This window comes from Phymastichus coffea, unplaced genomic scaffold, assembly GCF_024137745.1.
Source record: "Phymastichus coffea isolate CEN01 unplaced genomic scaffold, Cenicafe_Pcof_1.1 PCOF00038, whole genome shotgun sequence".
Lineage (NCBI taxonomy): Eukaryota > Metazoa > Arthropoda > Insecta > Hymenoptera > Eulophidae > Phymastichus > Phymastichus coffea.
In genome coordinates this window covers 2,271,025-2,283,982 of record NW_026706849.1, presented here as the reverse complement: position 1 = coordinate 2,283,982, position 12,958 = coordinate 2,271,025, and the positions used below count along the sequence as shown (strand labels likewise).

Sequence of the window (12,958 nt, the reverse complement as noted above, 5' to 3'; positions counted from 1 at the left end):
GAAAACCAAAGAAAACGGTAAGAGAATGATTTTAAACATTTGAACAGCATTTTCATCATTGAAGTTGAACGATTCAAAGCTCTTTGAAGTAGTTTGACAATGAGTCTTAAATTAAGGAGGCAAACAACGACACGCAGCCCTGGAATACATCTCGGCGAATCAACAGTTGTCGTTATGCTCGTTAAGTTTAGATTAGCGACGGCATTCGAGAGGGAAAGGCCTTTTCGGGTTAACCATAAAGAGACGTCGGCGACGCTTAACGAACCGATGGAGATAGAGGGAGAGAGAGAGAGAGAGAGAGAGTTGATTGAATTATTCTGTTTATGCACTTGCCTCTCGCGGTATTTTCAAATTGACTTTAAGGCCTTTAATTGGAATTCAACGTCGAAACTCAATATGTCCAATTCATGAATGAACATTCAGGCAACGTCTCATTTACATATGTGCCAGGATAATTTGCCCCGCGCGCAGAATTGAGCAACGAGTGATCAATTTAAAGCTTTACTGTCAGCGAGCTGTCATTTATAATTTCTATTTTTTCACAACAAGGAAAAAAGGCAGATTTGAAATCAACCCCGTCTATCTTGAGACCCGATAGCGATTAGATTCAAATTTTTCCCGTCGCATTAGAAGGCATAAATCCATCGTCGTCGACACGAAGAAGAAGAGACCAAATCTCCAGCAGTAAATCTCTTTGAATTCGGGTTAAAGCCGTCAAATGCTCACCTTCACCGTCGGCATTATTCGCATAATTTTCATCTCTCGGATCGAAGTAAGAAGAGCCTCGTCGAATCCTCGAAAAGGATGAAAAAATCAAGCTGGCGCTTGCTTCGCGCTCTTGATTTCAATCGAATGCTAATACAAAACTCTCTCCGCTGTGAAGCGGCGGCCTCCCTCGCTACTCTCCGATGTAAATTAAGAAGATGCATGCTAGAGGAGAAAGTCTTGGCTCGGGCAATCGATCGCATATTCCATCGGTCGTTCGCTGTGCCGTAAATATAGCTTCGGAGTGCGCGAGTAGGTGCCAGGTAGTAGCGCGCCAGTCTCGACCACTAACGGCGCCCTTTTTGGCGATACTCCACTGCGCATTCGCGTGACGCACGAATTCCTATGCTCGACGTTTTTTTCGGTCTTTTTTAATACTTCGTCGGAACTTTGCGCCACTGGGCAGGCGCGTTTTTCATTTGCTCTCTCTCTTCCTCTCTTCGAGTGACAATTAATTCATCACGGCATTAATAAGCAACCTTATCGACGTTTGTTTAAATAAGAAAATAATACCTATTATTAAGTATGATTTGATATATTTAAAAGCACAGTAGTTCAACGAAATCGCAAGTAGAATCGTTCAACTTATATATTATAACACTAAAATTAGAAGCTGATTTGTACTTTTTAAAGCGGAAGATGGTTTTTCAGTGTTTCATCTAATTTCACTCAGTTTTTTAGAATGTGACACTATTTTCTACTAGTTAGAAACTTTATCATACTTAATTCTTTGTTCAAGAAAACAGGATGGTCAATAGAGCCTAAACTTTGCACTGTTGTTAATCAGTATAATAATCAGTTTTGCTTCAAGTTTAAGCAACATCTCACAGATGTGAGTCTATTTTGAAATTATTGATCTATAGGAATGAATACGTGGTACTTTATTTTAGTGAAAAGTATAAAAATCATTTTGTTAATACCTCTTTTAAGATATCTCTTACCAACTAACGACATCGCCACACACCCACTTAGTGCATATAGAAAATCCATAAAAAACAGGTTATATGTACATACATGCAACAGTTGAAATTCGCAAATGTTATTCAAACTTGCAAAACCTGTCGAGGGTATTCCGAAACCCCTCAATTACGAGCAATTACTCCACTGCTAAAAGTATTTCCAAAAACCTATTGAAATTCAGTTATGTTCCGGGATAAAAGCAAGCTCACTAGTAATTTTTTATCTAAAAAGCACACGATCAAAAATATGCATGTGATTTTCGATGAAGCAAATTTAACGATCGTGAACATTGCATCAAATATGCAGCATTACATACATGAATTATTTCATCATTCATTCTCATACTAGAGTAGTGGACTTAATACCAATAAAATAATATATTTTTAATGATTTATTGCGATAGCTTCTCATGAATTTTGGGTACAATATTTAACTATACACGTAACTATTGAAAAATTGGAAAATATATATTGCACGGTTATCAATACCTATCCCTTTTTTTTTCCTCTATTGAAAGATGCGTGAAAAGAGAAAGGAAAGGGGTTATTCAATTATGCAGGTGGAATAATATTTAACCATTTTATAGCTGTCTATAAATAATCATTCATATATTTCTATTTATACGTAGCATCCAAGATGTATCAAGAGCTTTCTATATCGTCAATTATTCAATGTGCTGTCTATTATTCAATTACTGCATATTAAGCACAGAGTGTACCGACAAATACTAGATTCAGCTGTTGCTTTGCTTTGGAACTTTCACTTGGCGCTTCGACGCTGGATTGCTTTCGTTGTTTCTTTTGTTGTGTCGGTCTAGCAGACTACGAAAAACCCCACGTCTTCAGAGAATCTCTGTTCATCCGAGGAGGCGAGTCGACTGACAGTTTGAGATATCTAAATCAGCTTCTCAGGAAAGCCCTTCGGTTCATCATTCTGACTAGTAATTTAAATCAAACACAGTGTTCTAATATTTTACAAAATTAGATTTCCGGCAAAGTATTTTAAATCGTCAAGTTTCTTATTTTGTAGTTTAGTAAGCCAAGACATAACGGACATACTCTGTCATGAGTTATAAGTATACTGTTAATATACTGCGATGATATAATGCATGATTCTTTTTAATATTACTTGAATTTTATAGTTTCTTAATACAGCAAATAGGGTTGAAAAAACTTAATTGAAAAATTTGGGAAATTCGACGAATGAGCGTTGATCTACTCGATTACATATTAACCGACGTATTAGCCGACCAACCATATTACACCTCGGTAAGGTATATGAACCTTTACGACCACAGACTGGATTAATTACTTGAGCGTTCTTGAGGAGAGAGCATCAAGCAAAAGGTTTATCGTGGTTCCAACACACGTGATATCAATCGACTTTTATAACTCAGGATACGATATTATTATTGGTCTACCAGTTGAACAGTCCTAAATTATAAATAACTTTATAAACTCTAATGAATGAAACTTTTCCCCTTCGGTACTGTATACTGCATTAACCATTCACTGAATCACCAATGAATATTTTCAATACTGCATGTTTGATGACAAAAGATGTATTACCAAAAGAGCCTTTTCTGACAATGATTTATGCATTCAATTTCATTTTGAAATTTTTCAATTAAGATTTCTTATCATATTAGCTAAACACAATTTTTTGACAACATTTTTAACGACTGCTTGTCAGAGGCAGCGCTCAGACTTAACTGACTAATCATATTGTTAACTTTTTATTTACGGTTTTGTTTGTAAGAGAATCACTAAACCCGTTCTTGATATCAAAATGTATCTCTTGTTTCCGATGTGATTCACCATTTAAATCAAACTTTCGTTTTCTGTAAACCTGCGTTAATTTGCATTAATTTTTTTATACCTTGTAAATTTATAAAATCTTAAAAGTCAACCGATCTCATTGGCTTGAACATCCTCTAAAGTAATATACAACATCTAAAACAGTATAGCATTGTGATTAACAGTGAGGTATTCAGCTCCTTTCTGCTGTAAGTTTGTTATTATCTTTATCCTTTGTTTTATCGTGTTTCTTGTTTCTCAATATGTTGTGACTATATATTTTCATGAGCTGCTTTTGCTCGGCGATGTTTCCAGTGGATTGTGAGCACGGACTTTAGTATGTAATTGCAATCTAATTATGATAGACTGAGTGAGTGATACGGCGTGACGCTTTCACTGATATTTCTTTTATTTAAATATAGCAGCGTTTCTGCAACGACCTGGACCAAGGTGTTCGCAGGGGACGTTCCCGTATTGTTGTATCGACAAATAGAAATAAAATATTCTCTCTCGCATACGCACATTCCTCGCGAGAGCGAAAAGAGCGAAGATCCTGGCGCAGCATTGTAAAAAAGTGCTAGGCGCGAAACGAGCGATCGTGATTTATATACGGCAACGAGTGTTCTCTCTCTTTTTTTTTCTTTTTTTCTCGTTGTTACCGACGACTGCTCTCCATTACGCGAAACGTTATACAGAGGAGAGCTGTTGTTTCGTCGGGATGCCCATTGCGTAAGCGCGCTGCGGAGTTCGTTTCCGCGCGCGGCAGTGCAGCGATTACCCGGCTTGCAGCGTGCCACGCCTCGATATCTGCGAAAGCCGTTTCCTCGTTCCATCCGCAGCGGCACGAGGAAACGACTTTAACGACGGAGACGAGTCTTCATAGCTATCATACACAACTTCCTACGCGTAGACTCACGCTGGTCATACTCGCACGGGCGTGCGTCAACAATTTTTTTTTTTTTGCTCTCTCAGTGTCGAAGGTGAAGTTGCGGACACGGGAGGGCGCGCGTCTTAATTTCGAGCGTAGACGACGACGACGACGATGCAACGATAATTCCAAGGCTTTTACGCGAAGGCTGTAATCAAGACAAGGCATGCCTTGAAGAAAGATATTGCTACTCGTAATTAACTCGCGGTGTATAATTACATATGCGTCTCTCTGGAATTGCAATTGATTTAATCAAATTCGGTTTCAGCGATGCGATACATAATTCTCCGAGGCTGTTTAGCATGCAACGTCCTTGTTCTGTTTTCCCTGTTGCTCTCGTTCGGCAATATTTTTTTACATAGAAGCTCTCTTTCCCCGTACTGTTTTCTCGCTGTTTTACGCCGGCTCGTTCTCTCTCTCTCTCTCTCTCTCTCTCTCTCTCTCTCTCTCTCTCTCTCTCTCTCTCTTGTATTTCTGCCCCAGAAGCGAGAAAAATTCCCGCACGTCTGCCTACGAGTTAACGACCCCGCGTTCAAATTCAAACGTGCAACGTCTCTTTACGAGAGACGCTGACGGTAAAAAAGAAGAAAAATAAAAAGACAACGACGAGGTAATCGCTTTTCGACGTATTCCGCAGCGTTCGGAGATGACGTAATGCGGAGAGAGCTGAATTCTTCTTAGTTGCACTATGGTCATTACTCATTGTTCCTTTTGAGATTAATAGACTGCTAAGACCTATTCTTCGGTCATTAAAGTTGAGAGAGAAAGAGAGCGCATTATGCACTCCAACCGCGCCGAAATAATTGCCACACAAGTGCAGCTTGTTAAACGGCGCAATTTCTTCGATACTTTCTATTGCGTTTGGTTGGCTGTTTTTTATTCAGAGTAGATGCTTGATGAACGGTAGCGACTCATCGGTTTTAATTGATGACTGTTGAAGCCAGTGAATCGCTCTATGAATGTGGAATTCTACAATATACGTTCGAGTTTTCCATACGATAAAGTTCTTTTAAAATTTGTCATAATTTTCCGATAATTTGTCCTGTTTATACCACTTGAAAGTTAATCATAAAAATTTCCATTTCCTACAAAGGTCATCTCATTCCAAAATAAAAAAGAAACTCGTCGATGTATTCTCATACGAGCAAAAAATATCACTCGTCATGCACATTGAAATAAATTTTAAAGTGACTGATTCTCTTGTATTCCAACTGAAAGCTGAGACATAGTGTATAGAAGCATTAAAATAAACAATTTCGTAATACGATCTCAACTAACGCACATATTTCTCATTCATTTGTTCCAGGTAATTATCCAATCACGATAGGAAACGTTTCGAACGTGAGCAACCGAAGAAGAGAGTGAGAAGAGTGAGCTTTTATCAGATGCGGCATCTCGACAGCGAGTTAATTACCGGTAGCTAAGGTACCGTTTTTTTTTCGACACTAAAGCCCGTGTGCCTGGTTAAGGCTTGGACCGCTCTATAAATAGCCCTTATTTCGATTTGGACGCCGCAGCGGTAAACTTAGACTTCGACCTCGTGCTTCAACAGACAACGATTCGCTTTAAGACGATTATGTGTGTACTTTATTTATCCACAGTGCTACTTTGTTTTTTTTTCTTTTGCCTGTCACTCGTTCTCATTTTGACACACACGCGACGATAGAACTTGACCTGATTGAACGAACGAAGTCTTCTTTATTTTTGTGGCTTCGGATTTTTTTTTCGATCAGAGAATAAGTTCAAGAACAATGTGCGTGTATTTTTGTACGGGAGATAATTCTTTGCTTGTTTTCGAAATCGTTGCGCAAATGGCGTGTAATGTCGCTCGTATATCAATATTTTGCAAGAGCTCCGACAAATTGTGTTGTAAAAACGCGAATAACGACTTTTTATTCTTACGTAAAAATTGAGTGGCAGTGCATCTCGCGAAATGCCATCGGCCGCGCTATTGTGCTCTCGTTTCTCGAGCAGTGGTTTTTCGAAAAGCAAGACAGTCGCACGAGCAGTCGTAATTTTCTCTTGGTTCAACTCCACGCGTCCTTTTATAACTTTCAATTATAACTTAAAGATGAAATACTTATGCAATGTTACATAAAGCCGCGTGTTATTTCGCGCGCATGCATCTTTTATCGATTTTAAAGTGTTGCCGATCATAGATGATAACATCCTACAAGGCCTTTCTCCTTTCTACATAAACTCGTTTTTTATGCGATTTACATGCGAAATTTGTTGATCTAGTTCGTGCTTGCGTGGTAGGAAAATCAAAGTTTCGTTCGACATTATTTTTTCTTTGTTCGATTAACGTGGTACATACAAAATAACATCGTCTGAAGCGCAAAAATTTAGTGTAACCGTGCTGAGACAATTCACACGTGTAACGGACGACAGCTTCATTTAGAATCTTGTTGTGAAACATTTGCTACGTGCACGACGTTTCGTGCTGTTCGTCGTTCAGATTTTATCGTATTTTCACACACAGACAATAACGTGTTGGAACAAAGAATTGATGCCAAACATTCACTTTTTTTGCTCCTTCTTTTCCCCGTGTTTACAGTCTATTGTTAGTGACCGACCAATGTTAGTTCTGACTGTCGACTCACGCGTGCTTAAGACTTAATTAAGCTTCGACAAGACAATAACTTCCTGTTGAATCTCGTAAACCTTTAACTTAATGGGTGACAAAGTTTCGAGAACTCTTGAGCGCATTGATGATGATTCAAACGCACAGCCAACTCTTTTCACGTCACACACACACGCACACGCTTCTCGAATTTTGTTCTCGACTCAGGGGGATCACGATAAATGCGCAAAAGCGGATTAGTATTATTCCATAACATCCCCGATGCACTTTTATTCGATTGCGCCACACACTCGCTTGCAATAATTTTTCTTTCGCTTATCTCGCTGGAGCGGGCGTGCCACTTTATCATATTATAGACGTAAGTAAATTTCCTGCTTTCCATCGCAATGAGAAAAGGAAAAGCTCGGCTCAATTCCAGTACATTCAATCAGAGACGATAACATCTTACGGGCTTCTGTTGCTGCTGCTTCGCATTCAAAACAGCCGATTGTATTAATTCCATCGCTGGCGGGGAACCTCGGGGTGAGGTTTATTTGGGAAAAAAATTTGCAAATTATAACCCGACCCCGAAAAACTGGCTTTTCGGCGCGCGCGAGCAAAAAACTGGATTTTCGGGCGACGAGAACTCGCCACGAACGAGTTTCATTTTCATTGTCAAGAGTAACAGTGAGACGATGTAAAGTTTGCTGATTTACTAGATTGTTGTGCCTAAATTTCGGCCAAGTGGAATTTCATAACGACGCCGCTGAGGTGCTATCGAGTTTTCGGCGCGATGTAAGTGAAAACTAAACAGACGAAGGCATTCGTGGCATTTGCGTGCTCGATAATTGAGAATTCTCCGGCAAGTTAGGGTCTGCTTGCTTTCGCGAAATGTTGCAATCGTGGAATTGCGACGTAGAACGGATTTTTTCATCCTAGCGAACTGTGACTTTAACTTCTCTGGACGAAAACAGCGAGTTATCGCTGATTCATCAATCGCGTAAACTAAGCGACACGCGACATTTTCTTATCTTGTAAAAAGTACAAATGTCACAACGAAACAGATAATCTGAGCTAGCGACAGATCAAGATTCCGAGAGTCGCTGCTGAATGGTCTATATAAGCTCTCACTTTGACAAATTGACATGTCGCACCGAAACGCATGGTTATAGCGAGGTGGATGCAATAATAGGAACAAATGGATCCGAGTTGCGCAATTGGCAAGGCCTCGTCGTCATAACTGTTCTATCTAACAAGCAATAACTCAAAATAATTTCTCACTCGTGGCTCTAACGAAGCCAATCGATCGCCAATGATAGACGGATATCGCTCGTTTTCGTCCTCGCTCCAAACGGGTAGAGCGAAAACAAACGTACGGAAGCATTGTACTGCAATTGAAGCCTCTCCGTTATTTATGGCTTGTTTTCAAACGAAACGTACTGCATTCCGGGTGCTGCGACTCCCAGTTGGGCGTCATGGAACTCATTTGATAAGAGGCACAGATATTCGACGTTCTTGCTTCGCGGAGTGAACAACGAGCTTGACAGAGGCAATAATTTTAATGTCACAGTTACGCTCCAATTGGTTCTTCTTTCGTTGTTTGGCACGTCGAAAAGCTCGCTTGCACGTGCAATTTTTGAGCGAACCAGCGCAAATCGATTTTAAATTGGACTCGTAAGAAAAGCGCAGATTGCAATTTTTGCCCGAAGGTCTTGTCTGACGCGTTTGAAACGGATAAGAAAGATCCTCCGAAAGGCAAGAAATCCATTCGGTCAAGCTCTGAAAGTTGATTAAATTAGCAAAGAAAATTCATAAATCACGATCGAAATAGATCGCACACGGGGCCCGGTATCGTAAAGCAGCGCGGAACGTTTTTAAGAGCCTCAAGGCGAAGCGGTTCGTTGTCCGAGTGCATTAGTCATACGCGAAAATCTCATTCTTTCTGCTTGGGGCTACCCACACACGCATACGTGCGCGCGCAGATGATGATGACGAGCCAAGGTCGCGCGTTTTGGCATGCAAAAGCGCCTTTCACCGCCGCGCCGCAGCATTCGATGCGCCGCTTCCTCTCTTCCTTTGTACGACTCGTGATGTATGGTCGTGCAGGCTCCTTCTTTTTCCTTTTTTCTGTTTTTGCCCGCACGATTCTCTCTTTCCCTTTCTTTATATACCTTCTTTCTCCAGCTGATGGATTAATTGATGAATTTGTTTGCTTTGTTTTGTCGGATTTATTTGACTGGCTTTTTTCTTCTCTCCGTATTTTTAAATGGTGTTTCTTCTTCTCATGAACGTTATGCTTTTGAGAATTTAGTGCTTTCGCGTTTATCATGCGCATCATTCTATTAGACGCTTGATGTTTCGCCGTAGTGTATTTACGTACATTTCAATGTTGATTGATTTTTTCATTTGATACGTACAAAACTGTTTCTCCTAACAAGGTTCGGTCACGTTTGAACATTTAAAATAAAAAAATGTCGTATTTATGTAACAATCTATAGTCAGATTATAATTTAATTGCGATAATAACTGTTTTTCTACAAATTTCTGCGACGACAGAGTTACATTTGAATTGCTTTATATTTTAACAATACATTTTATTTCATATAATCTACTCGTTTCTAATTTGAACAAAGAAATTAAAATCAGCAAATGTTTTATTCTGACTATAAAATATTTTTATTTCCCAAGACATCTCCTCAAATTCACTACATGAATTCTTGATAAAAGTATACGTTTCGCTGATATATATAGCGCATCTTCTTATTCGCAATATCGCGCAAAAACGAAGTCCCTATTGCGCTTAATTAACTCTTGCAAATGGCAAATGGAGATAGCCGGCAACGGCGTGTGGTGTATTTTCATGCGATGCAAATCGCTGAAGCTCATACTACTAATTCGTATATAAAACTTTGATTTTCTTTAATGGGACGGCGTTCGTTTAAGATTTCGCGCTTTTCATAATTGATGATGGAGGGAATTCAACCGTGTTTATCTGTTGCCGATATATAATCGCGATCATAATTCCTCAACGTATACTTTACTACTTTCTCTGCATTAGTTTTCCAACTGTCCCTACCCTCGTTTTCTTTTTTCCTTGTCGTTCTAGCAAACAAACTAATGCTAGTTAGCGCGATTGTTATAAATCGTCGATTTTAAGACGAGATACAAGACCTGTTATAATATTGAAACGACTTTGCCCCCGAGACACGTCGATTTATTTAATGGCGTTTTTGAAGCACGTTAGAAAGTTCAGCCCACAGATAGTTTATAATAATAATAGTATATGTTTTATTTGATGTTTAATCGTAATCCACCAAACTTTTACCAATTAACGTGCTTTGATAAACGATGTGCGTCATAAATAAACATTTTTCATTGTCAACAATATTATTATAAATCTGTCTTATTAACGTTATCGCTGTTATAGTTATGAATGCGAAATACCCATATTTGAAAAATCGCGCATGTTACGCGAACTGGATGTAAATTTGCTGAAGGTTGTGTAAAATACACATACACCCAGGGTGAAATGTTTCAAGATACGATTAAGTATGCGTGTGAGGATAACGAACCGCTACTCAATTTATATATTTTGCAATTTCGCTCGAAATATACTGCGTATGTAATTTAATTTCCGCTCTGGTTAATGATTTTCCAAGTATATAAATCAAAATTTTCGTTTTGCCAACTCGGCCGATCGTCATCAAGCCCGTCATTTTGTCATAATTATGATAATCCAAGTGAGATTTTTCTCCGAGCGGTCGTTTTGCTTTCGGCCGTACGTCGCGGTAGCAGTGGCCGCGCGCGCGTGCCGCATTCCTGCACGGGAATGCATATCGCTTCTCCGAGGTTGCGCGCCGCCGCGGCAGCTTTCTCATCGATCTCTCGCGCGGCGAGAGAGGCGCGCTCGTCGTCGTTCGATTTAGCCGGGCTAAATCGGGAAGGAAAGTGCGCGGCCGCATCGGGGCGCTCGGTTTTCCTCTCGAAGCGATACGCGTCGCTCTTCATTCAGAATGGGCGAGGATCGCGAAGGACTTGAAGGCGGAATCGAGGGGGCATTGAATGGCGGAGGAGAAGAAGACGAGTTGCGCGCATCCGCGATCGATTTCTAGATCGGAATTCAAAGAGAGGCGGCCTGGCCCAATTCGCACGAGGGGCTGCCGTGTGTCTCTCCGCAGGAAAGTCGTCGCCGGCTGCCGCTTGTGCAGTTTGCATGCGTACTAGAAAGTCTGTGTAGCTGATCGATGGATAATCCTCCTCTTGGCTGCGCGCGGCTTTTTGTCGCTAATTGCGAGCCGAGCCGAGCCGAGCCGAGCATCCAGATCGACGCCGAGCGCTCACGGATAGTTGCCTGTCTTTTTTTCCTTCTTCATCATCGCGTCCAACGTCTCTCTCGTAAATAATCGTTTTTCTCGGCGGCTTCGCTTCTTCCACAGTAATACTTAATTACTGACTTTTTAAGGCTGTACAGCTGATTTAATTGGAAAGAGACGGTTAGCTTGACCTCGTACGCTTCTTTTTTCTCAGGATTTATATAGAAATGAACAGCTGTTGCCCATAAAGCGTTGATAAGCTTTATTATTTCTTGGTGAATAACTCGTTGATTTTTCATGACGATCAATTCATAATTATTACGTAATCTTGTAGTAGATTACGGTTTGCTGATTAATATGTGGAATTTCAAAGTTTTATTAGTTTTTTGTATCGCCATAAGATCGCGAAAAATATATCATTACTTGCACGCGTTTAATTATATAAAAATTGGTTTTCCAATGTACCATTGATCATTTGACGTATTGAATTACGTTTTTATCGAATCTCAAATCAAATTATAATTATTGATTATATCAAAGGATCATTACTTTAATGAATTCATTTGTTTATTCCGTTTGCAACGACGATCCCTACATTCAAGAAGCGCGAACCCTTAGAAACTTTTAAAAATACAAAATGACCGTTCGCGGTTCGCGTTGCAAAGTTGGCACGTTCGCATCAGTCGATACGTTTCGTGTTGAGGTATGAAGGCATCAAAGCGAATTTCTTCCGGGAATACCAAATGAAAAAGGCACATAAGCTGAAAAGCTCCGCACACGCGGGCACAAGTTCACTTTTAGTGGCACTTGCTCCGCGTGGCATCAGCGCGCGCATAAAGGAAGGCCGAGCCCGGTCGGACGCGGTTAATTATTACGCACGACGCAGAGGAGCTCGGCAGGCGTCGCGAGAGAATAGCCGAGGAAAAAGGTTGTCGAGTCCCGGAGAGAGCGCAGCGGACGGGCGAAGAGCCGAGGGGGAAGATTGCCGCGTAATTAAGCGCAATGCCGTTGCTCCCTTTCCGCGGACGATTGCGTAAGGCCGCAGCAGCGACAAAGCGAGCCTCGCTCCGGCAGACGATAACGATGCTGCGCGCGCGTGACGTAAGCGCAATTCCAGACCGATCGCTGCGCTATTTGGCGCGCGCATGTAACGCCGGAGACGTTCGTGGCGCTCGTCGGCGAGCATTTCGATATGTAATACGTTCGGCCGCGTGCGCCGAGCTCCATAATCACGTTTTTCCTCTTTCGCGTCGCGCCTCCCTCCCTTGATGACGCAACGGCTCGAAAAGAAAGTCTCGCCGTCTGCTCCCGATGCCTGCATGCAAATCAAACGCCGCCGTCGATTGAGCGGTAGGCCCGATCGATTAGCGAATGCAACTCGGAGTCGACGATTTTTAGGATAAGGACGCTCAAGCTGCTTCGTTGTTGGCAGAGAAACGGGACACTCGGCTGTTTCGTTTTGCTTTTGTTTCGTTCCGTTCACGCCGCGGAGAGGTGAGAAAGCGCGTACTCCTGACGAGAGATAATCTTATATTAACCCCGATTGCGACGTAAGTTCGCTCCGTAAGATTCCCATGAGTTGCGTATTATGGGCTCCTCTCTATCGCGATACAAACCTCGTTGTACCGTTTCG

At 41.1% G+C, this 12,958-nt stretch overlaps 1 protein-coding gene across 8 annotated transcripts in view; it reads left to right on the top strand.

The window, feature by feature from the left end:
- LOC131663727 (trichohyalin) overlaps positions 1-12,958 on the top strand; it is a 129,559-nt gene that overhangs the window by 33,724 nt on the left and 82,877 nt on the right. For 3 of the 8 annotated variants that reach the window (XM_058934305.1, XM_058934306.1, XM_058934304.1), the window contains one exon: positions 5,756-5,874. The exons of the other annotated variants lie outside the window; for them this stretch is intronic. The gene's annotated coding sequence lies outside the window, so the exon portion shown is untranslated. The remainder of the gene's footprint in view (positions 1-5,755; positions 5,875-12,958) is intronic. 8 annotated transcript variants of the gene reach the window in all.